The sequence below is a fragment of the Dendropsophus ebraccatus genome, chromosome 14, assembly GCF_027789765.1.
Source record: "Dendropsophus ebraccatus isolate aDenEbr1 chromosome 14, aDenEbr1.pat, whole genome shotgun sequence".
NCBI classification, from domain to species: Eukaryota; Metazoa; Chordata; class Amphibia; order Anura; family Hylidae; genus Dendropsophus; species Dendropsophus ebraccatus.
The window spans coordinates 39,309,358-39,332,772 of record NC_091467.1 but is presented as its reverse complement, the minus strand read 5'-3'; the positions used below and the strand labels follow the sequence as shown (position 1 = coordinate 39,332,772).

General features: G+C 49.8%; 1 protein-coding gene across 4 annotated transcripts in view; it reads left to right on the top strand.

Annotated features, from left to right (window-relative positions):
- USP36 (ubiquitin specific peptidase 36) overlaps positions 1-23,415 on the top strand; it is a 224,882-nt gene that overhangs the window by 26,027 nt on the left and 175,440 nt on the right. Inside the window, exon 1 of one of the 4 annotated variants that reach the window (XM_069951539.1) lies at positions 18,875-19,030. The exons of the other annotated variants lie outside the window; for them this stretch is intronic. The gene's annotated coding sequence lies outside the window, so the exon portion shown is untranslated. Of the gene's footprint in view, positions 1-18,874; positions 19,031-23,415 lie in introns of those variants that run through there. 4 annotated transcript variants of the gene reach the window in all.

Genomic DNA, 23,415 nt, shown 5'->3' with positions numbered 1-23,415 from the left:
CCTGGTGCGATACGGGGTCCTTCATATCCAGAAGCGCTGGGTCCGCTCCATGGCTGCTAAATATTAGGGCTTTATTACTGCTTCTGATATGTTCGGATCGTGCCGCAAGCTACGGTAGCTCGGGCAGCGAGGGACCAGAAGAGGGGTGCTGGTATAAAAGTTATCCCCGTACAGGTGGTAACCTTTATCCAGCAGTGGGAAGATCAGTTTCCGAACGATCTTCCCACTTGTTCCGAGGATGGGGGGGGAGGGGGCATCTGGGGGCTGCATTCGGGTGTCCCTTCCTACATACACTCTAAGGGTACGTGCACACTGCGGAATCGCGACAGATAACCCTTCGTGCATTCCGCAGTTGGCACCCGCCGGCGGAGTGATGCAGGCGCACGTCTCCACACGTGTCATAGACTTCATTCTATGCACGGGCAGATTCCGCTCTCCGTCCAACGTATTCATTCTTTGGACGGACGATGGAATCCGCCCATGCATAGGATGGAGTCTATGACACGGGTAGAGACATGCGCCCGCATCAGTCCGCCGGTGGGTGCCAGCTGCGGAATGCACGAAGGGTTATCCTTCTCCATTCCGCAGTGTGCACGTACCCTAAATCTGTAAGAGTACCCAGAGGTACGCTCACACAGTTTGTAGAATTTCACACCATACCGTCATCTCTTATTGGGACAGTACTGGCGGAAAAGACGTGTCTGGGGGGCATCGTACGCTACGCTACCCCCAGACACATCACTGGATGATGAGGATGATGAGGATGAATGGAGGAAAGAAGGATCCCTCCCATTCATCCTTACTGGCTGTTTCGGTGTCGGAGGCAATAATAACGTATCCCTCTGACACCGAAAACACCCTGGGGGTCATCTTTATACGGGGATTGGTTTATGGGGTATGTAGTGGTGTAGTGTCAAACTTTATTCAATGTAGTGTGGTGTAATGTAGTGTTTTTTACGTGTTGTTTTACAGTAAGTATGAAAAAAAAACCTACGCCAACAAAGGAGTTGCTGATAAATGCCGCACTTATGTGCGGCACTTATAAGCAGACCGTGGCAGTAGAATATAGAAAAAAAACACCCTACGCCAAAAAGGAGGAGTTGCTGATTAGCAGCGCACTTTCGTGCGATGCTGATCAACACTCAGCGGCGATAGGGTGTGGAAAATAGAAAAAAAAAAATTAAAAATTTTCTACATTCTGAACATCCCTGTAGCTGCTGATAAGTGTATTACACATATCAGCCGCTAGAGGGCAGCAGAGCGCAAAATACGGAAAAAGCCGACGCTGGAGCCGAAAATAGCCGAGAGAAGCCGAACGTGACGTCACGGAGGAAGCCGAAGACCCGAACGAACACGAGGACGCCGTGAACCCGGAAGACGCCGATCAGGAGCCCGGGACAGGTGAGTAATGTACAAATACCTGCTCTGGACCCCTCGGCTACCTAGCCGAGGGGTAGCCGAGGCAAGGGCACTCCGTTCTCAGCGATCTAAGACATATGTCCCCCATATCATGACGCCCGCTCAGACCAGGGAGCATCTCCCAGCGGGCATTGCAAGGACGTTCAGGGACTTCTATGCCACCCTCTATAATGCGGACATCTCCAACCCCCTCACCCAATCCCCCACTTTCCGTACCCGGGTCCGAAACTATATTGCGGATTCAGGCCTTCCCAGTTTTACGGAGGAAATCATAGCCTCCCTAGAAGCCCCGATATCTGAACAAGAATTCAGAGCTGCCGTCAAGGACTCTAAGACGGGCAAAGCCCCGGGCCCTGATGGCCTCACTCTGCCATACTACAAACAGTTGGAACAGATCCTCACTCCTCACTTCCTCTTGGCCTACAACTCCTTGGCACAGGGATTGTCTCCTCCTAGAGATAGTACTCGGGCCACGGTAGTTGTCATACCCAAGGAAGGTAAAGACCAATCCCAATGCGCCAGCTACCGCCCGATCTCGCTCCTGAATGTGGATCTGAAGCTCTTTGCGAAAATTTTGGCGACCCGACTGGTGGTGCACTTAGACACTATCATTCACCCGGACCAATCAGGCTTCATGCCCGGCCGCGAGGCCCGCGATAACACCCTGCGCACAGTTGACCTGGTCCATAGAGCTCTAGTCTCCCGCACTCCGCTGATGTTGCTATCCACCGACACGGAAAAGGCTTTTGACCGGGTCAACTGGGCGTTCATGGAGGAAACATTAAGAGCTCTGGGCCTAGGCTCAAATTTCCTATCCTGGGTCTTGTCATTGTACTCCAACCCTTCAGCCAGGGTCCGGGTGAATGGTATCCTTTCCGAGAGCTTCACGATCCACAACGGGACCAGACAGGGCTGTCCCCTATCCCCATTAATTTTTGTACTCACCCTTGAGCCCCTCATGCGTAACATCCGGGCCAATGGGGATATTGAGGGGATCCGCGTGGGGGGCACCACTCATAAGGTGGCCGCCTACGCGGATGACCTACTCTTTTTTATCTCCTCCCTGAGAATTACATTACCAGTCTTGATGAGAGAATTGGAGGTTTACTCCTCCTTGTCTAACTTCAAGATAAACTATTCCAAATCGGAGGCACTTAACATCTCCCTCCCAACGGAGGTGGTGTCCTCCATCCAACCTTCCTTTGGCTTTCGCTGGGCCACAAGGTCCATCAAATACCTGGGTATTGTACTATCTGCCTCTTTCCAGGACCTATACACTCTCAACTACCCACCTCTCTTAGCCCAGATTCAATCCTGCTGTTCCGAATGGAGCAAGGGGACGTTCACATGGTTCGGTAGATGCGCCATATTTAAGATGACGCTCCTGCCAAAGTTGCTGTATGTTTTCCAATGCCTGCCAATCGGGGTCCCTAAATCCTTCTTTAAAGCAATAACATCCATTCAGCTGAAATTCATCTGGGGCGCAAAACCAGCCCGCATAAAAAGGACAATCTTGTGTAGACGGAAGGAGTGTGGAGGAGTGTCCTTGCCAGACATCTACATGTACTACCTGGCTTCCCTCCTGACCAGAGTGATTGATTGGACTAGGCACGCCAAGACAAAACCCTGGGTCGCCATAGAACAGGCCTCGACGGACATTCCCCTAAGTTGTGTACCATGGCTCCCTAGAGAGGCATGTAGCGCTCTCTACCCGCACCCCACGATTGGCCCGACGGTTAAGGCATGTGGACACCCCACGGTCCAAGACAGGTTCATACCAAGGAGCTCCTTGATGACGCCAGTCCTTGGTAACCCGGATTTTGTGCCGAGCCTTTCAGACCCAGTCTTTCGGAGGTGGATATCCCTAAGGGTCTTTAGGGTGAAACATCTCTCCTCGGGTGCCTCTTGGCTTACCGCGGAGGCTCTGAGGTCCAACCCAGACATCCCGCCCCTGGGAATGTGGAGGACTTTACAGCTTACCCACTATTTTAGGTCCCTCCCGCCGCCGTCCCAATTCTCTACCACAATGACCTACTTCGAGACCCTCTGTGATGGCTCTGACACATTACGACACTCTCTCTCCCTGATTTACTCCGATTTGGTGTCCCCACCTGACCAGGACCCCCCCCCATATCTGGTAAAATGGGAGGTGGATTTGAATCTGAACCTGACCTCGACCCAAAGGACCAATATCCTGACGCTCGCACATAAGAGCTCGGTGAGCTCGCGTCTCCAAGAGGCGGGGTACAAGATCCTGACGCGATGGTACCAGGTTCCGGTGAAATTACACGCGATCTGGCCTGAGTCTGACCCGCTCTGTTGGAGGTGCCGAGACTCTCAGGGTACGTTCCTGCACATCTTCTGGTCCTGCCCCTTACTATCCAATTTCTGGAACCGGGTGATTGAGACCTCGAGACGTGTAACGGGAGCCTCCGTGGAATTCATCCCTGCTCTCTTCCTCCTACATCACAGCGGGATGGCAATACAGACATACAGGCGGTCTCTGCTGCGCTTTCTGGTCATGGCTGCCAGGGCGTGTGTGCCTCTGTTCTGGAAACGCTCGATTTCTCCCCCTGTGTCGCTGTGGGTAACCAAAGTTAATGAATTGATGAGGATGGAGGATCTGACGTCCTCCCTGCACAACTCCAACTCCCGCTTCACGAAGACATGGTTCGCCTGGATGGAGTTTCAGACCACTCCCGAATATGCTACCCTCCTGGCTGGGGACACTGTCCCTTCGCCAATGTAGAGGTAGCCGTGGGTTGCTCTGGAAGTTGCCATCTGGGTCCTGACCCCCTCCCCCCCCCCCCTCCCCCTCCTCTAATACCCCTTGCCCCTCTCACCTGGTCCTCTTTTCCCTCCCTCCTGCATTCTCTCCTACCTAACCCCTTTCTCTGTACTCGATGTCTCGTGGGCACCTTACCCATGGGACCCCTTTTTCTTCTTTCTCTGGGAAAGCAGCGGAGCCGGGTGTGGGCCCACCCTTGGGATGGCCTTCCCGCCTGCCCTCTCATGTGTACCACCGACTATGGCCATAGTTTTGTGCAGCATCCCGATACACTCCCCGTTGCACCGTGAGTACACGATATACAGCGCTCACACTGGTACGTACGCCACGTTTGTGGGGTTATCCCTATGCCATCCCTGGGGGATGCGGCCCCACTTCTGGCTCTTATCTGCAAGAAAATTGTGTTTTGCTTTCTTTATTGTTGTGTATTTTATTTTATTGTCTTGGTTTGTATCTCTATGGTGTTTGTTTTCTTTTTTTTCTTCCTTTGTATTAAATAAAGAATTTATAAAAAAAAAGAAAATAGGGCCTGGCTGCTTTGGAGTAGGGGAGAGATGGGTTGGCTCCTACTCCACTTGGCCACTCCAGGTATTGGGAGTGACTCTGGTTACTCAGGTGCAAGCCTGTGTGTGCTATAACAGGGCAGACAGCTCACAAGATGATGGCTCTCTCTGCTCCTGGGTAAAACTTCATTGTGAGTACACTGTGCTGCATGTTTTGTTTGAGAGCTGTGCAGTAGGCTCAGCTCTGGTTAGTGAGTTGATAACTGTTTAGTTAGTCGCCAGACGGCGTAGGTTTCCTTTTGTATTATTGTTTCTTTTATCTGCTGCAAAGAAAAATAAAACTGGTTGCGGCCAGTTGCACCTTACTTGCTGGTGTGGACTGTGTTTTGTGCCACAAAGCGCCCATCTAACCCAGGAGATGGTGATCCCATGAGCTAATCCCCTCACAAATGGTGGAGGCTGCGCTGGCACAAAAATTCAGCAAGTTGCATGTCGTGGGTTAAGTCTGCTGCTGTAGCAAAACCAAAGACTGCAGATATGGATGAAGTGGTGAAGCAGCTGATCCAGGCTAACATTCAGCTGCAGAAAGCCAATGCTAACCAGCAAGAAACCAATCGCTTGCTAATAGAGTCTACGCAAACTGCCTTCAGAGAGCAAAAAGCGATTAATGCTAATCTGGTGGAGCAAATAAAACTGCTGGCGGAAAGGCCTCATGTTAAGGCCGAGTCTGTATCTGCTGCAAGGAGAGTGCAAGCCTCTCTGCAGAAAATGACTACAGAAGACGATGTGGAGGCGTTCCTGGTCATCTTTGAAAGAGCTGCTGAAAGAGAGAAACTTCCAGTGGACCAATGGGCGGACGCAGTGGCTCCTTTTCTGAGTGGAGAACCTCAGAAAGCCTACTTTGATTTGGGTGAGCCAGATGCAAGACTTTATCATAAACTGAAAGCAGAAATTCTTTCTCGCTTAGGTGTTACACCTGCTGTCAGAGCCCAGCGTGTACATACCTGGACTTTCCAGCTGGATAAACCCGTGAGGTCACAAATGTATGACCTAATCCACCTGGCTAAAAAGTGGCTGCAACCCGAGGTCTCCACGGCAGCCCAGGTGCTTGAAAGAGTGGTCCTGGATCGATTTGTCCGAGCCCTGCCGGTCCGTATACAGCGCTGTGTGGGACAAGCAGAGTCCAGTGATGCGGATCACCTGGTCGCACTTGTGGAGCGGTACCTGAACACAGAGGAACATCTCCAGAGCCCCTCACCTACACGGCCGACCCCAAGGAACCAGAAGACCTCTGAACCTGGTAAGACTGTTCCTAATTATAAGGGGGTAAAGGAGGCCCATAAAGGAGGGGTGGGGACAGACTTTGTGGCCAGACATCTTAGGCCAGTTAACCCTAAACATCCTCAGACTGTCAAGAACATTGTTTGCTGGCGTTGTCAAGGGCTGGGACATGTAGCTGCCAATTGTCCTCTTGTGGATGAGCCTATGGAGTGTGATAGTGGGCGGAGAAAGTCACTGTTTGCAAGACCTGCCTACTCTGCCTTGCTCTCACAAAATACAGAGCGACAATCTTGTAGCCTGGTCGTGGAAGGACATTCCGTGGAAGCTCTATTGGACTCCGGCAGCCTGGTGACCCTTGTCCACGCCAGTTTGGTTGACACCAGAAAGTGGCAAAGCAAACATATGGGGGTCATCTGCATACATGGGGACACAAAAGACTATCCCACTGCTGTTGTTTCCTTTGAAACTCCATGTGGAAACATCACCCATGAGGTTGGGGTTGTAAAGACTTTAATGCACAAGGTCATTGTGGGATGTGATTTTCCATTATTTTGGCAGTTGTGGGAAATGCTTGATAAATGTTTATCTGTGTCTGCTATAGACCCTGTCCCACTAGCTGATGCTAACAATGTGCAAACAGTAGGGGTGACCCTGAGTGAGACCAATAATTTCCCTTTAGAGGTTTTTGCAGGAGATGTCGAAGTAGATGCTCCTGAAATTGGTCTCCCTGACTTGCCGGTCTCCAGTGATAATTTCGGGACCGCTCAACTCAGGGGCCCTACGTTATCCCATGCATGGGAAAGTGCAAAAGTTATTAATGGGGTGCCCCAAGAACCTGGGGCTGAGAAAAGGTTCCCACATTTTGCTGTAGAAAATGATCTCCTCTACAGAGTAAATGAGGTGTCTGGACAAGCTCTGGAACAACTAGTAGTCCCTAAATCGCATCGCCAGAAAGTGATGGATTTAGCCCACACACATGTACTAGGGGGACACTTGGCCTATGATAAAACAAAAGACAGGGTGTTGCAAAGGTTTTATTGGCCAGGGGTACATAAAGAGGTAAAAGAATACTGTGAGTCGTGCCCAAAGTGCCAGTTACATAACCCTGTACCATCCTTTAGAAGTCCCTTGGTGCCTCTCCCCATTATTGAGACCCCCTTTGAGAGAATTGCAATGGATCTGGTGGGACCTCTTGTTAAGTCCGCTAGAGGTCACCAGCATATCTTGGTTATCCTCGATTACGCCACCCGCTATCCAGAAGCAATCCCTCTAAGGAAACCCACAGCTAAAGCCATCGCAAGGGAGTTATTCCATATGTTTACCAGGGTCGGGATACCAAAGGAGATACTTACTGATCAGGGGACGCCATTCATGTCCAAAGTCACAAAGGAGTTGTGCAAACTGTTGAAAATAACTCACTTGCGTACTTCAGTTTACCATCCACAGACAGATGGCTTAGTGGAGAGGTTCAATAAAACTCTCAAGGGGATGCTTAGAAAAGTGGTGGCACAGGATGGGAGGGACTGGGATTGCCTCTTGCCTTATCTCATGTTTGCGGTACGGGAGGTACCCCAAGCATCCACAGGTTTCTCCCCTTTTGAGTTAGTGTATGGTCGACACCCCCGAGGTCTCCTGGATATAGCGAGAGAAACCTGGGAACAAGAGGCTACACCATACACAAGTGTTATTGAGCACATCACACAAATGAAGGATAGAATTGAGAAAGTTATGCCCATTGTTAAAGATCACTTACAGCAGGCCCAAGAGAGTCAGTCCAGGGTTTACAATAGGTCTGCAAAGCCAAGAAACTTCAACCCAGGTGACAGAGTACTGGTCCTTGTCCCTACCGTGGAAAGTAAGTTCTTGGCTAAATGGCAGGGCCCATATGAAGTAGTGGAAAAGGTTGGAGCGGTCAACTACCGAGTTCATCAGCCAGGTAAACGTAAACCGTTCCAGATTTACCACGTAAATTTAATTAAACCATGGAAAGATCGGGAGGTATTGTTAGCAGACAGTACATGTAAAATAGATTGTGTGGCGGGGATACCAGAGGTAAATATTGCAGAAACGTTGTCAGTCTCCCAAATTCAGGAAGTAAAGGAATTTGTACAGGAAAATAGGGATGTGTTCTGTGATCTACCAGGGCGGACCAATGTGATCAAACATGATGTCATTACAGAACCAGGGGTCAGAGTAAACCAAAAGCCATACAGAGTACCTGAGGCCAAGCGTGAGGCAATTGCAAAGGAGGTGCAGATGATGCTAAAGTTGGGGGTCATAGAGGAGTCTCATAGTGACTGGTCTAGTCCTATAGTCCTAATCCCAAAACCTGATGGCACGTTGAGATTTTGTAACGACTTTAGAAAGTTGAATGCCGTGTCAAAGTTTGATGCTTATCCAATGCCTCGAGTGGATGAGCTAATTGATAGACTTGGTAACTCTAGGTACTTCACTACATTAGACCTTACAAAGGGTTACTGGCAGGTGCCACTGACAGAGGAGGCAAAAGAAAAGACAGCCTTTAGTGTTCCTGATGGCCATTATCAGTATGTGGTCCTTCCATTTGGTTTACATGGAGCCCCAGCCACATTCCAAAGGTTGATGGACAGAATTTTAAGATCACATCGCAAATATGCAGCAGCCTATCTGGATGATGTGATCATACATAGTCCTGACTGGGAGAGTCATTTAGCCAAGGTTCAAGTGGTTCTGAACTCCATTAGGGAAGCAGGTTTGACAGCAAACCCAAAAAAGTGTGCCATAGGACAGGAAGAGGCCAAATACCTTGGGTACACAATTGGGCGAGGTACTATCAAGCCTCAAATAAATAAAATTGAGGCTATTCAGAATTGGCCCAAGCCTTTAAACAAAAAACAAGTCAGGGCATTCCTTGGTTTAACTGGGTACTACAGGCGTTTTATTGAAAATTTTGCCAGCATTGCAGCCCCTTTAACTGACCTCACGAAGGGTAAGGATTCAGTTATGGTTAAATGGTCCCCAGAGGCTGAGCAGGCCTTCCAGAGACTAAAACAGGCTCTATGTGCTCAGCCAGTGTTAATAACCCCTGATTTCAGGGCAGAGTTCATTGTGCAAACAGACGCCTCTGATGTTGGTGTAGGAGCGGTGTTGTCCCAAATGAGGGGTGGAGAAGAGCATCCTGTGGTTTACCTGAGTAAAAAGTTGAACGACCATGAGAAAAGGTACTCCATTGTCGAAAAAGAGTGCCTGGCAATAAAGTGGGCATTAGAAGCCCTCAGGTATTATCTGCTTGGGAGAACATTTAAACTTGTCACTGACCACGCCCCTCTGAAATGGATGTGTGTAAACCGGGAGAAAAACAGGCGAGTAACCCGCTGGTTTATGTCATTGCAGGACTACAGCTTTACAGTGGAGCATAGACCCGGGCGCCAGTTGGGTAATGCCGATGCCCTATCTAGGGTGTACTGTTTAAGGGCACAGAGTGTTCCGTCCCCAAGGTCGAAACAGGGGGGGAGGATATGTGACAGGACCAGGGGCAAAGTAGTGTATGTTTCACCTAGGTTCCTGTCATATGTGTGTTAAATAGGCAGGCAGGGAGTTAGGATAGCAAGGAGAATATGTTTCCTTGCTATAGGTTTTGGCAAAGACTAGAAAATAGGGCCTGGCTGCTTTGGAGTAGGGGTGAGATGGGTTGGCTCCTACTCCACTTGGCCACTCCAGGTATTGGGAGTGACTCTGGTTACTCAGGTGCAAGCCTGTGTGTGCTATAACAGGGCAGACAGCTCACAAGATGATGGCTCTCTCTGCTCCTGGGTAAAACTTCATTGTGAGTACACTGTGCTGCATGTTTTGTTTGAGAGTTGTGCAGTAGGCTCAGCTCTGGTTAGTGAGTTGATAACTGTTTAGTTAGTCGCCAGACGGCGTAGGTTTTCTTTTGTATTATTGTTTCTTTTATCTGCTGCAAAGAAAAATAAAACTGGTTGCGGCCAGTTGCACCTTACTTGCTGGTGTGGACTGTGTTTTGTGCCAAAAAGCGCCCATCTAACCCAGGAGATGGTGATCCCATGAGCTAATCCCCTCACATGGTGTATTCTGTGAAAAAAGTACAATTTTGCGTCGCCGTTGTTTTTTTAACAGATTCGTAAGGAACTTTCTCAAAGTTCGGTTCAGTACAGAACCAAACGTTTGGTAAAGTTCTTAACCAATCTGGTTTGTTACGGTTCAGTTCGCTCATCCCTAAAAATGACTGGTGTGTGGGGTCTGTATACAGGGTGACAGGACTGGTGTGTGTATGGGGGGGTCTGTATACAGGGGGAGATGACTGGTATGTGGGGTCGGTATACAGATGGAGAGGACTGCTGTGTGTGGGGTCTGTATACAGTCATGGCCAAAAGTTTTGAGAATAACACAAATTTTATATTTTCGCATGATCTGCTGTCCTTTGGTTTTTATGTGTGTTTGTCAGATGTTTTTATCACATACAGAAATATAATTGCAATCATATCATGAGTAACAAAAGCTTATATTGACAGTTAGAATGAGTTAATGCAGCAAGTCAATATTTGCAGTGTTGACCCTTCTTCTTCAGGACCTCTGCAATCCTCTCTGGCATGCTCTCAATAAACTTCTGGACCACATCCTGACTGAGAGCAGTCCATTCTTGCACAATCAATGCTTGCATTTTGTCAAAATTTGTTGTTTTTTTGTTTGTCCACCCGTCTCTTGATGATTGAACACAAGTTCTCAATGGGATTAAGATCTGGGGAGTTTACAGGCCATGGACCCAAAATCTCTATGTTTTGTTCCCTGAGCCATTTAGTTATCACCTTTGCTTTATGGCAAGGTGCTCCATCATGCTAGAAAAGGCATTGTTGATCGCCAAACTGCTCTTGGATGGTTGGGAGAAGTTGCCCTTGGAGAACATTCTGGTACCATTCTTTATTCATGGCTGTTTTTTTTAGGTAAGACTGTGAGAGAGCTGATTCCCTTGGCTGAGAAACAACCCCACACATGAATGGTTTCAGGATGCTTTACAGTTGGCATGAGACAAGACTGGTGGTAGCGCTCACCTCGTCTTCTCCGAATAAGCTGTTTTCCAGATGTCCCAAACAATCGGAAAGGGGATTCATCAGAGAAAATGACTTTACCCCAGTCCTCAGCAGTCCACTACCTTTTGTAGATTATCATATACTGAAAAAACACTGAGGCTAGTTCCCATAAAAACCATATACTTTATTCATAAAATTATACACAAACACTAAAAAACAACAAAGAAACAGACCAGGATGAAAAGTGGCAGTGGGCAGAAATGGCATGTATTACAAAAGATGACAAAAAAGTAATTTATGGGGAGATAAATTCATAAATCTCACAGTATTGTGTATGGTTAGCTACCTATCTCACTGTAACCCCTACAAGGAGTATTCGTACCGGTCTCCCAATACACATACAAGATCTCAAGTGAACATCATTAAAACTCACCCATTGTGATGTAAACTAATGCCACCGCCACCAGATCCCCCTAACGCACGTTTTCGCGTCTATCGCTTCCTCAGGAGGGCGTGGCTTAACTAATGTCTCGGCCTGCTATTTTTATGGTGCCCATGGATGACGTCGGCGCCGGTCACTGGGTCATGTGGGTATTGCGTCACTTCAGCTTCTGGCTACTCAATGCTGGAACGCATATCCGCCGTGTGACCCGCACACGGACATGCGCACAGCGTACCTGAGGCCGTTTTGGAAGGACGCCCACACTCCAATCCCAGAGGCCGGCGCACCATCCTAGGTATATATAAAAATGAAATAATCTAACTATTGAATACCTGTATTCGGCCGTGAAGGGAGCAAGAAGGGAAACTTTCAACTAAAAAATGTCATTATAAGAATATAAACGGGATGGCTATTTGCATATCTGTTTACCTACATATACTACCACCTAGTGGTAAACAAGTGAAATATATGTATATGTGCAATAATATCAGATATAAAGTGCAATGGGCATAAGTGTATATGTAAACAATCAAGTAAAGTGTCATTTAGTGCAGTATAAAGGTGCTTCAATATATGACTATAGACTATGTACTAATGTGCAAAATATACTCATATTCTATACAATCCAAATTCATCGTGAAATAAAAAGCAATAAAAAATTCATACAGTTATCATGTGAATGTGTAATTTTCAATCACAAATACAATACGTGAAAAAATAAAAAATACTTAATAATAAATAACATTTACCCTGACATTAAAGACAAAGACAACACAACACACACAACCCCTACCACATATATCCAACACCTTCGCCCCTACCTACACACATGCAACACTGTGTCACCCCACATAAACCACATACATACATACACACATTCATACTAACAACACTATTAGGTTACAGAAAATGCAAATTACAGATATCAAGGGTATTATTCGTAGTCCATCTCTCATATTATACCATCCATTCATCCAATGACATTTTCTTCGTCTTTATCTTCTCTCTACTTCTTATTCTCTTCTCTCTACTTCTTATTCTCTTTTTACTTTTTCTTCCCCTCCCCCGGCGTATCATGTCAATCATCGATATGCAGAGAATCCCCTCACAACTGACACGGAATCCCCACAGATAACTATGGCACCATATACCACTAAAATAAACATACAAAAGACAATAGTTAAAACACAAAATAATAAAAACTGACATTTAGGACTTAAAGGTAAGATACAAAGCTTCTTTGTTCATTTAAGCCTATAGGATACAGCGTACCCAGAGTTGTTATCCACCTGCATTCTTTTTGAGCCAAAATCCTTCTCATATTCCCCCCTCTGATGCCACCGTTGATCTTCTCAATACCCTTTACTTTGAATGTCCTTGGGTCACTATTGTGAAAGGTTTTAAAGTGTCTTGGTAGTCTTTTGTAGAATATCAGTCTGTCCCTGATGCTTCTTTTCTGCCCTCCTTGAGACCAGGCCTTTCTCCAAGAGACTCTGCCTGCAGATGCACTCACACCTGCCTGTTGCCATTCCTGAGCAAGCTCTGCACTCCTGGTAGCCCGATCCCACAGCTGAAACACTTAAGAGACGGTCTTGGCACTTGCTCGTCTTTCATGGGCGCCCTGGAGCCTTTTTTGGCAACAATGGAAACTCTCTCCTTGAAGTTCTTGATGATGGGATAGATTGTTGACTGAGGTGCAATCTTTCTAGCTGCGATACTCTTCCCTGTTAGGCCATTTTTGTGCAGTGCAATAATGACTACACGTATTTCTTTAGAGATAACCATGGTAAACAGAAGAGAAACAATGATGCCAAGAACCAGCCTCCTTTTAAAGTGTCCAGTGGTGTCATTCATAGGGTGGGTTCATACTGAGGAATTCTCGCGGATAATGTGCGCGGAATTCCGCTGTCTGTCCACACGCACTGCTGCATGCCTTTACGCCGGCTCCATAGACCCCATTCTATGGGACGGCGTATTCCGCTATCCGGCGAAAGAAGTGACATACGCTGGCCCATAAAATGTGTCTATGGAGCCAGCGGAAAGGCGCGCGGCCAGCCGACAAAATTCCGCGGAGTTTATCCGTAGTGTGAACCCACCCATACTTAATCATGACATAATGATCTCCAGCCCTGTCCTCATCAACACCAACACCTGTGTTAATGGAGCAATCACTGAAACAATGTTAGCTGGTCCTTTTAAGGCAGGGCTGCAATGATGATGAAATGTATTTTGCGGGATAAAGTTCATTTTCTAGGCAAATATTGACTTTGCAAGTAATTGCTGTTAAGCTGATAACTCTTTATAACATTCTGGAGTATATGCAAATTGCCATTTTAAAAACTGAAGCAGTAGACTTTGTACAAATTAATATTTGTATCATTCTCAAAACTTTTGGCCATGACTGTACAGGGGGAGAGGACTGGTGTGTGTGGCGTCTGTATACAGGAAAAAGGACTGGTGTGTGGGGTCTGTATACAGGGGGAGAGGACTGGTGTGTGTGGCGTCTGTATAAAGGAAAAAGGACTGGTGTGTGGGGTATGTATTCAGGGGGAGAAGACTGGTGTGTGGGGTCTGTATACAGGGGGAGAGGACTGGTGTGTGGGGTCTGTATAAAGGGGAAGAGGACTGGTGTGTGGGGTCTGTATCCAGGGGAAGAGGACTGGTGTGTGTGGGGTCTGTATAGAGGGGAAGAAGACTGGTGTGTGGTGTCTGTATACAGGGGGAGAAGACTGGTGTGTGGGGTCTGTATACAGGGGGAGAGGACTGGTGTGTGTGGCGTCTGTATAAAGGAAAAAGGACTGGTGTGTGGGGTCTGTATAAAGGGGGAGATGACTGGTGTGTGGGGTCCGTATACAGGGGGAGAGGACTGGTGTGTGTGTGTGGGCTCTGTATACAGGAGGAGAGGACTGATGTGTGGGGTCTGTATACAAGGGGAAAGGACTGGTGTGTGTGTGTGGGGGGGCTTTGTATACAGGGGGAGAGGACTGATGTGTGGGGTCTGTATACAGGGGGAGAGGACTGGTGTGTGTGTGGGGGGGCTTTGTATACAGGGGGAGAGGACTGATGTGTGGGGTCTGTATACAGGGGGAGAGGACTGATGTGTGGGGTCTGTATACAGGGGGAGAGGACTGGTGTGTGTGGGGTCTGTATACAGGGGAAGAGGACTGGTGTGTGTGGGGTCTGTATACAGGGGGAGAGGAATTTTGTGTGTGTGTGAGATCTGTATACAGGGGGAGAGGACTGGTGTGTGGGGTCTGTATACAGGGGGAGAGGACTGGTGTGTGTGTGTGGGGGGGCTTTGTATACAGGGGGAGAGGACTGATGTGTGGGGTCTGTATACAGGGGGAGAGGACTGATGTGTGGGGTCTGTATACAGGGGGAGAGGACTGGTGTGTGGGGTCTGTATACAGGGGAAGAGGACTGGTGTGTGTGGGGTCTGTATACAGGGGGAGAAAACTGGTGTGCGGTGTCTGTATACAGAGGAAGAAGACTGGTGTGTGGTGTCTGTATACAGGGGGAGAAGACTGGTGTGTGGGGTCTGTATACAGGGGGAGAGGACTGGTGTGTGGGGTCTGTATACAGGGGAAGAGGACTGGTGTGTGTGGGGTCTGTATACAGGGGGAGAAAACTGGTGTGCGGTGTCTGTATACAGGGGAAGAAGACTGGTGTGTGTGGTGTCTGTATACAGGGGGAGAAGACTGGTGTGTGGGGTCTGTATACAGGGGGAAAGGACTGGTGTGTGGGGTCTGTATACAGGGGGAGAGGACTGGTGTGTGTGTGGGGTCTGTATACAGGGGAAGAGGACTGGTGTGTGTGTGTGGGGTCTGTATACAGGGGAAGAGGACTGGTGTGTGTGTGGGGTCTGTATACAGGGGAAGAGGACTGGTGTGTGGGGTCTGTATACAGGGGGAGAGGACTGGTGTGTGTAGGGGCTCTGTATACAGGGGGAGAGGACTGATGTGTGGGGTCTGTATACAAGGGGAAAGGACTGATGTGTGGGTTCTGTATACAGGGAGAGAGGAATTTTGTGTGTGTGAGATCTGTATACAGGGGGAGAGGACTGATGTGTGGGGTCTGTATACAGGGGGAGAGGACTGGTGTGTGGGGTCTGTATACAGGGGAAGAGGACTGGTGTGTGTGGGGTCTGTATACAGGGGGAGAAAACTGGTGTGCGGTGTCTGTATACAGGGGAAGAAGACTGGTGTGTGGTGTCTGTATACAGGGGGAGAAGACTGGTGTGTGGGGTCTGTATACAAGGGGAAAGGACTGGTGTGTGGGGTCTGTATACAGGGGGAGAGGACTGGTGTGTGTGTGGGGTCTGTATACAGGGGAAGAGGACTGGTGTGTGTGTGGGGTCTGTATACAGGGGAAGAGGACTGGTGTGTGGGGTCTGTATACAGGGGGAGAGGACTGGTGTGTGTAGGGGCTCTGTATACAGGGGGAGAGGACTGATGTGTGGGGTCTGTATACAAGGGGAAAGGACTGATGTGTGGGTTCTGTATACAGGGAGAGAGGAATTTTGTGTGTGTGAGATCTGTATACAGGGGGAGAGGACTGATGTGTGGGGTCTGTATACAGGGGGAGAGGACTGGTGTGTGGGGTCTGTATACAGGGGAAGAGGACTGGTGTGTGTGGGGTCTGTATACAGGGGGAGAAAACTGGTGTGCGGTGTCTGTATACAGGGGAAGAAGACTGGTGTGTGGTGTCTGTATACAGGGGGAGAAGACTGGTGTGTGGGGTCTGTATACAAGGGGAAAGGACTGGTGTGTGGGGTCTGTATACAGGGGGAGAGGACTGGTGTGTGTGTGGGGTCTGTATACAGGGGAAGAGGACTGGTGTGTGTGTGGGGTCTGTATACAGGGGAAGAGGACTGGTGTGTGGGGTCTGTATACAGGGGGAAAGGACTGGTGTGTGTAGGGGCTCTGTATACAGGGGGAGAGGACTGATGTGTGGGGTCTGTATACAGGGGGAAAGGACTGGTGTGTGGGCTTTGTATACAAGGGGAGAGAACTGATGTGTGGGGTCTGTATAAAGGGGGTGAGGACTGATGTGTGGGGTCTGTATACAGGCGGGGAGGACTGGTGTGTGTGGGGTCTGTATACAGGGGGAGAAGACTTATGTGGGGTCTGTATACAGGGGGAAAGGACTGGTGTGTGTGTGGGGTCTGTATACAGGGGGAGAGGACTGATGTGTGGGGTCTGTATACAGGGTGAGAGGACTGGAGTGTGGCGTCTGTATACTGGAGAGAGGACTGACGTGTGGGGTCTGTATTCAGTGGGAGAGGACTGATGTGTGTGTTTAAGGGCTGTATACAGGGGGAGAGGACTGATGTGTGGGGTCTGTATACAGGGGGAGAGGACTGGTGTGTGTGGTCTGTACAGAGGGGGAGAGGACTGGTGTGTGTGCGTGGAGTCTATATACAGGGGGAGAGGACTGGTGTGTTGGGTCTGTATACAGGGGAGCGGACTGGTGTGTGGGGTCCGTATACAGGGAGAGCAGACGGGTGTGTGGGGTCTGTATACAGGGAGAGCGGACTGGTGTGTGGGTTCTGTATACAGGGAAGAGGACTGGTGTGTGGGGTCTGTATACCGGGGGAGAACGATTGGAGTCTTTTGGGGTCTGTATACAGGGGGAGAGGACTGGGGTGTGTGGGGTCTGTATACAGGGGGAGAGGACTGGGGTGTGTGGGGTCTGTATACAGGGGGGGAGGACTGATGTGTGGGGTCTGTATACAGGGGGAGAGGACTGGTGTGTGTGGTCTGTACAGAGGGGGGGAGGACTGGTGTGTGTGTGCGTGGAGTCTGTATACAGGGGGAGAGGACTGGTGTGTGGGGTCTGTATACAGGGGAGCGGACTGGTGTGTGGGGTCTGTAAACAGGGGGAGAGGACTGGGGTCTGTATACAGGGAGAGCAGACGGTGTGTGGAGTCTGTATACAGGGAGAGCGGACTGGTGTGTGGGTTCTGTATACAGGGAAGAGGACTGGTGTGTGGGGTCTGTATACCGGGGGAGAAGGATTGGAGTGTTTTGGGGTCTGTATACCGGGGGAGAAGGACTGGAGTGTGTGTGTGTGTGGGGGGGTCTGTATACAGGGGGAGAGGACTGGGGTGTGTGGGGTCTGTATACAGGGAGAGAGGACTGGGGTGTGTGGGGTCTGTATACAGGGGGAGAGGACTGGGGTGTGTGGGGTCTGTATACAGGGGGAGAGGACTGGGGTGTGTGGGGTCTGTATACAGGGGGAGTGGACTGGGGTGTGTGGGGTCTGTATACAGGAGGAGAGGACTGGGGTATGTGGGGTCTGTATATAGGGGAAGAGGACTGGGGTGTGTGGGGTCTGTATACAGGGGGAGAGGACTGGGGTGTGTGGGGTCTGTATCCACGGGGAGAGGACTGAAGTGTGTGGGGGTCTGTATCCACGGGGAGAGGACTGGGGTGTGTGGGGGTCTGTATCCACGGGGAGAGGACTGGGGTGTGTGGGGGTCTGTATCCACGGGGAGAGGACTGGGGCGTGTGGGGGTCTGTATCCACGGGGAGAGGACTGGGGCGTGTGGGGGTCTGTATCCACGGGGAGAGGACTGGGGTGTGTGAGGGTCTGTATCCACGGGGAGAGGACTGGGGTGTGTGGGGGTCTGCATCCACGGGGAGAGGACTGGGGTGTGTGGGGGTCTGAATCCACGGGGAGAGGACTAGGGTGTGTGGGGGTCTATATCCACGGGGAGAGGACTGGGGTGTGTGGGGGTCTGTATACATGGGGAGAGGACTGGGCTGTGTGGGGTCTGTATACACCAGTCCTCTCCCCCTGTATACAGACCCCCCCCACACAAACTAGTCCTCCCCCTGTATACAAACCCCCACACATCAAGCCTCTCCCTCTGTATACATACCTACTGCATCTACGGGGAGAGGACTGGGGTGTGTGGGGGTCTGTATCCACGGGGAGAGGACTGGGGTGTGTGGGGGTCTGTATCCACGGGGAGAGGACTGGGGTGTGTGGGGGTCTGTATCCACGGGGAGAGGACTGGGGTGTGTGGGGGTCTGTATCCACGGGGAGAGGACTGGGGTGTGTGGGGGTCTGTATCCACGGGGAGAGGACTGGGGTGTGTGGGGGTCTGTATCCACGGGGAGAGGACGGGTGTGTGGGGCTCTGTATACACGGGGAGAGGACTGAGTTGTGTGGGGTCTGTATACACCAGTCCTCTCCCCCTGTATACAGCCCCCCCCCCCCCCACACACAAACTAGTCCTTTCCCCTGTATACAAACCCCCTCCCCTGTATCCCCCCCATATTACTGTGGACACTGGCGCTTCCTTCCCTCTGTTTATGCAGGAATGAATGGTGCAGCAGCTTCCTGCTTCCTGCTTGTAAGGTCATTACAACTCCGCCCCTTCTGGTCGAGGCCCCGCCCCTCCTGTTGACATCACACTCTAGGATACACTCTAGCATCTACCTTCCGATTTGCTGCGTTCTATACACAGGCCCTCTGGCCATGCGATAGTCACCGGTTCTAGAAACGGATATTACTGGGGCGGAACAGGAAGTGAGAAAGTCTTGAGAGGAGACAGTGTGGCCGGGTAAGTGCTAGATCCAGAGATGTAATGTATCGCTGTGTTTTCTGTGTATAGCGCTCAACTGCTCGCGAGGTCAGCACCTTTTTGCCAGGCTTGTGTAGGCACCGAGGGTGGTACACGACGTGTACTGGTACATGTGCATACAGGCGCTCACCTGGCGCATATCTGCCGTCTAGATTTGCTTCATGTAAGAGCTTGGCCAACTGAGATCAGATCGATAAGTGTGATGTGTCGTCCATTAGTGATTGCCTGCTGTAAGCTGTGTACATACCCAACACTGTTCAATCGCATGCAGTGAGGATTGTGCGTGTATGCCCCATCACCCCATACATTCTGTGGAACATCGAGCTCAGTGTGCATGCCATTCGTTGTGGGGACAATTTAGTGCGGCAGCCATAACGCACTGAAGAAAAACACACGAGGAGATTTATGAAAGAGTGTAGATATACACCTGGTGTAAACTGCCCACAGCAACCAATCACAGCTCAGCTTTCAACTCTGGTAAAATAAAAGCTGAGCTGTGATTGGTAGCTGTGGGCAGTTTACACCAGGTGTATATTTACACCCTTTTATAAATATCCCTGACAGAAAACGCCACATTGAGGACAGAGGTTATTGCTGCATTACTTATGGCCTATCCAACTCCTCTATATTAGGCTGGGTTCACACTGCGTTTTTGCAATCTGTTTTTTGAAGAAAAAAAAAACGGATGAAAAACGTTTGCATTTGTGTGCATCCGTTTTGATCCGGTTTTCCATTGACTTCCATTATAAAAAAACGGATCAAAACGGATCCGTTTTTTTTTTTGACGGACGCAAAAACGTTGTTGACACTATTTTTTTTTCTTTGTCCATTTCTTTGTCACCTATAATAGCGCACAGTGCCCGGAGACACGTGGCACTCTGACAGTGAGTAGGGGGGTGGCTTATGGAGACATGAGTGCTGCAGTGTGGTGTTAGGTTGCTGCAGGTGAAGCAGTATCTTGTTTGGTTAAAGGAGAAGTCCGGCCAAAATTAATTTTTGATATGTTGTTACTTATGAAAAGTTATACAAATTTCTAATGTACATTAATTATGGGAAATGCACATATAGAGCTATTTCCCTTAATTTAGTAGATCAGGAAGTGTTAGAAATATCTCTGAAGAAGTGACGTCACGACCCAGGGTGTAATTCCTATGGAGTGTCCAGCAGGGGGCGCTCTCTATATAGAAGTCTATGGGACTTTATTGTTTCTATGGGTTTCTATGTAATGTAATGTAATGTAGTGTACAGTGCTTTATTGAATGAATACATCTATGGAAGTGTCCTTGCTCCCCAAAGTATTGCATAAATGTATTCATTCAATACACAGTAAGCCCGCCGATCCGCCGCATTCCCGCCGATCCACCACACGCTGATCCGCCGCATTCCCGCCGATCCGGACCATATACATTGAACTACAGCTCCCATCATCTGCTTCTAGTATGAACAGGTGATGGGAGCTGTAGTTGGGTAAGGGATATGACATGCCGCCGGGCGCAGGGGGGAGCCGCTCAGTACACAGGAGCGCTCCCCCCTCCTCCTCCTCCTTCCGTGATAACTTCCGCCTATACCAATGCTGAGTCCCTGCCTGGCCGCCGCTCTCCGCTCTCCCCCCCATACATACCGGCTCCCGATGCATCCTGGTGTCCGCGCTGATGCCGGGAGCCGGTATATGTGAGCGGAGAGCGGCGGCCAGGCAGGGACTCAGCATTGGTATAGGCGGAAGTTATCCCGGAAGGAGGAGGAGGAGGGGGGAACGCTCCTGTGTACTGAGCGGCTCCCCCCTGCGCCCGGCGGCATGTCATATCCCTTACCCAGCTACAGCTCCCATCACCTGTTCATACTAGAAGCAGATGATGGGAGCTGTAGTTCAATGTATATGGTCCGGATCGGCGGGAATGCGGCGGATCAGCGTGTGGCGGATCGGCGGGAATGCGGCGGATCGGCGGGCTTACTGTGTATTGAATGAATACATTTATGCAATACTTTGGGGAGCAAGGACACTTGCTCCCCAAAGTATTCCATAGATGTATTCATTCAATAAAGCACTGTACACTACATTACATTACATTACATAGAAACCCATAGAAACAATAAAGTCCCATAGACTTCTATATAGAGAGCGCCCCCTGCTGGACACTCCATAGGAATTACACCCTGGGTCGTGACGTCACTTCTTCAGAGATATTTCTAACACTTCCTGATCTACTAAATTAAGGGAAATAGCAGTATATGTGCATTTCCCATAATTAATGTACATTAGAAATTTGTATAACTTTTCATAAGTAACAACATATCAAAAATTAATTTTGGCCGGACTTCTCCTTTAATGCAGGTGGAGCAGTACATGTGTTAGCTTATTAAAGGTGGAACAACATTTATTTCTGCAATGTGGTATTGGGTAACTACAGGGGACAGTATTTATTACTTCAGTATGGTTTTGGGTTACTACAGGTGAAGTAGTTCTGCACTTTGGTGCTGATTTGGCACTGCTCTGGAATATTATGTGCACAGCATGGCACTTCTTGGCGCTGCGCAGTAGTATGTCTTTGTTGGTGAGGCCCCAGCATCAACAGAGATTGCGAGGTGAGGCCCGACAACAAAAAGTTTGAGAAGCACTGCTCTAATGTATATTTTTTTTATGAAATCCTTTTTTTGTTTACAATTATTAATAAAATGGTCCTATTGTGACTCTTATAACTGTTTTAGTTTTTCACCTACGGGGCTGTATGGGGCGTCATTCTTTGCGCCATTATCTCTAGTTTTTATTAATACCATATTTGAGTAGATCGGACGTTTTGATCACTTTTTATTATTTTTTTTTTTATATAAATAATGCAACAAAAAAAATCTGCAATCCTGGCACTTTTTCCACTCTTTCCATTTATGCCGTTTGCAGTGACGATTGTTAAATTATATAAGATCGGACAATTACGCACGCTACGGTATATAATTATGTTAATTTTTATATGTTTTACTTTTATAATTGGAAAGGGGGTTGATTTTACCTTTTTATTGGGGGAGCAGCTTTGGAGTATTTTTAAAAACCTTTTCACTTTTTTTTTTTTTTTTTAACACACACTTTAAAGGGGTACTCCCCCCAAGAGCTAAAAAAATGAAATGCTCCCAAACCTAGCTGGCCTTACTCACCATGTCCCCCTGAGTATTTTAAGCCGTCTCCCATCTTTCTAGCTGCTGCAGTTCCTGAGTTACAAGTTTTTCTAAAAGCCAATCTATATCCAAGATAGGAAACTACATTTCCCATCATGCAATGCTTATGCCTGATGATGGTGAAGTAGCAGAGCTGAGACAATGAAGGAGATGATGACGGTGTAGCAGAGCTGAGATGGCGGTGTCGGTGTAGCAAAGCTGAGTTGGAAGAGACGTTGTAGCAGAGCTGAGTTGGGGGGACGGCGCGGCAGAGCTGAGTTGGGGGGACGGCGCGGCAGAGCTGAGTTGGCGGCGACGGCGCGGCAGAGCTGAGTTGGCGGCGACGGCGCGGCAGAGCTGAGTTGGCGGCGACGGCGCGGCAGAGCTGAGTTGGCGGCGACGGCGCGGCAGAGCTGAGTTGGCGGCGACGGCGCGGCAGAGCTGAGTTGGCGGCGACGGCGCGGCAGAGCTGAGTTGGCGGCGACGGCGCGGCAGAGCTGAGTTGGCGGCGACGGCGCGGCAGAGCTGAGTTGGCGGCGACGGCGCGGCAGAGCTGAGTTGGCGGCGACGGCGCGGCAGAGCTGAGTTGGCGGCGACGGCGCGGCAGAGCTGAGTTGGCGGCGACGGCGCGGCAGAGCTGAGTTGGCGGCGACGGCGCGGCAGAGCTGAGTTGGCGGCGACGGCGCGGCAGAGCTGAGTTGGCGGCGACGGCGCGGCTGAGTTGAGTTGGCGGCGACGGCGCGGCTGAGTTGGCGGCGACGGCGCGGCTGAGTTGGCGGCGACGGCGCGGCTGAGTTGGCGGCGACGGCGCGGCAGAGCTGAGTTGACGGCGCGGCTTGCGTGGGGGGGTGCCGCGGCTGAGTGCAGCGGCTATGCCTCGGGTAAGTGAGGGATGCCACGGGTGATGGTGGGGCGGGGGGCTGTGTGCTGCGGGTGAGTGCTGCCGGGAGGCTCTGGACACGGGGTGAGCGCTGGGCTGGGGGTGACCGGGTGGCTGCTGTTCGAGAGGGATGCAGTCACAGCTGCGCTGATCACTGTCTCCCTCTGTAACAGCAGCCACCCCATCAGTGTTCTCAGTCACTTCACTGTGCTGGGACTGAGGACACGTGATGCCGACACGGAGGGTGGGGGCCAGGAGCAGGGAGCGTGTCGGTGTGGACTGAGGTCTGATGATTCTCTGCAATCCGTGGGGGTGAATGCAGCTGGATAACAGCAAA